Here is a 2,754-nt window from a genome sequence, read left to right as displayed (position 1 = left end):
ATATAGTCCTTGACCCCGTTCTTGCAGAACTACAAATAAAAGGTAAATGATTAGAAGATACAAACAGTATAGAGGGCAGGTCATTGTCCTGAATGAACGTTTTATTGATAGCCAAGTGACTTGCTAATTTGCAGTCATTCCATACTAATCCAACATTTAAACATCTAGAGGATAAACCTAAATACTATAAAGGGGATGCAGTTACAATCCCGGCGGTCGGGATCCCGGTGTTCAGAATCCCGACGCCGAAATCCCGACCGCCGAAATGCTGACACATACTCCCTCCGTGGGTGTCCACGACACCCCTGGAGGGAGAATAAATGAGTGTGCCGAGCGTAGCAAGGCACCGGGCCCGCTGCGTGGCGAGCGCAGCTTGCCCGCAAGGGGGGGCGATCCACGTCCCCCCCCTTGTCGGCATTTCGGCTGTCGGGATTCCGGCGTCGGGATTCTGAATGCCGGGATCCCGACCGCCGGGATTCAATACTGAATCCCTATAAAGAGGCAACGGCTGTGAGAACTGAGATAATCATTTAAAAGAAAAAAGCATTAAATGTTTTTTTTCCCTAACATTTAAAAATGGAAGAATCCCCCAAATATGGCGCAGTGTGGCCGCAATCTCCAGTTAATATGGACAGTGTCAGGATGGAGATAAACCCCTTTCCAGCAGCTCCTATCTGCATTCCTCATAGTGTTATCTATGTTGTTTTTATACATAAATATTTGTGTGTGTGTGTGTGTGTATATAGAGATAGATATATCCGGTGGCAGCTCCCACCTGCAATCTACAGGTGGGCTTCTGTAAGATCCTGCTGCTATGCCTATACAGCCCTCATCGCATCATTATGAATAGGAAGGAGGCTTGATGCTCACCAAAATAATTACTAGGGAAAAGGTAAAAACACTGACAGTATTCAGGGCTTAAAGTGGTCATTGAGAGGTGGTGGAACTCCTTTCCCCTGACATCAACCACCCCCCCCTTCCAATTTAGGCAAACTTGAGCCAGTGCCAGGGTTTTTGGCACCACCTGCAACTATAAGTTTATGTCCTACCTCCCCTTCTTTATGAAGGGATAGTGGTCATACAATTGTACCCCCAATTTAAATGATTTCACACAGTAGCACAATCGCATACACATTACACCACATGCAATGCCCCTTACTCACTTTTCATGTTACGCTGCACAGTAGTACTCTTTATACATATATGCAACACAGTAGCTTTGCTTATACACAATGCCCATAGTAGTACAGCTCCTTACACATAATGCCCACAGCAATAGTACCATGTGACAGCTTGAAATCTCATATGCTGTGCCAGAGAAGAAAGCTGCTGGGACAGTCTTTTCTGTTGGAATTACTGTGCAGATCTGTGCTGGAGGTGGAAGTAGTTGTCCCTACCATTAGAGGTGGTGGAACCCCCGCCACTGTCCTGGAAGAGGGAAGGGAACAGAACGCTCCCGTTCCCAGTGCTGCTTTGCGGGCGTCGCGCTGACGTCACGCGGCAAGGGGTCCCCTTCCTATTGGATGCCTGCGGCTGTGGACGGGACACGGTGGCCGTATATGAGCTGTGATTGGCTGCAGCGGCGAGAGGGGAGGAGTGTGCGGTGGCGCGAGAGGACCAGCGTTACCTGCAGAGAGGAGTCCCGGTGGCGCGTGACGTGCACGAAGGTCCCCGATCCGCAGCAGAGGCCGGCGCTGAGGAGAAGAGTCGGCGGGGAAGGGAGAAGGCGGCGTGATCCAGCAGCAGCTCGGGCAGCGTATGTCACCCGCGCCCGGCTGCTACCCAGAGAGGAAGCCCAGCGCACACTGCCCCGCGTCATCGAGCAGTGACGGGGAGACGCAGAGACCAGCGGGGAAGACGCCGCAGCAGCACCCAGCCTCCACAGCCTTCCGGCGTGTGGAGCCGCGCTGACGAGTAGCGCCCCCCTCCCGCATCCAGGCAGAGGGAGAGAGAGAGGGACTACAAGGCCCAGCACCCGGCAGACAGATCCAGAGAACAGCCCCAACGGAGTCCAGACAGCAGGTGCACAGCAGCCCCAGCACCACCCTACCTGACATTGGGCACACAGGAGTCCTAGTGCCACCCCCTTGCCGACCATAGTGACCCACAGCCGGGACACCCTCCAAGGCCTGCACAGGCCAGCGCCCCAGGGACTGTCTCCCCATACGGCGAGCCGCTGCAGCCAATCACAGCTCAGATACGGCCACCGTGTCCCGTCCCCAGCCGCAGGCAGCCAATAGGAAGGGGACCCCTTGCCGCGTGACGTCAGCGCGACGCACGCAGGCTCCAACCTCCCCCTCCCTCTCCCACCGCTTCCGCGCCTCAACACGTGTAGGCTGCCAGGACTCAGGAGCAGGACCACCCGGCGCCCTGTATCGGACGGACTACAGTGAGTCCAGTCTGTCAGCCAGCTTTTGAGATTATGGGGAAAATTGCTAAAACTGCTGGGATGTGTAGTTCCACTGTTACAGTGGAACTACAGGTCCCAGCATGCCCTGTCACAGTTTTAGAAATCCATTATCTAAAATCTGTGGCAGGGCATGCTGGGACGTGTAGATTTTGTTGTATGTAGGGGGGCCCCAAGCTGACCTTTCGCACCAGGGCCCATGAACCCTTAGCTACGCCCCTGCCTACCATTAGAGGTGGTGGAACTCAGTTCCCCCCAGTTCCCCCTCACTTTAACCCCTGACAGTATTTCACACTGGACCTTTTCCAGGTAGTTTTTAAGAAATACAGAATTAAACGTTATTAAAG

The sequence above is a fragment of the Crinia signifera genome, chromosome 3 (assembly GCF_055691185.1).
Source record: "Crinia signifera chromosome 3, ASM5569118v1, whole genome shotgun sequence".
Lineage (NCBI taxonomy): Eukaryota > Metazoa > Chordata > Amphibia > Anura > Myobatrachidae > Crinia > Crinia signifera.
This window is presented reverse-complemented; position numbering follows the sequence as displayed.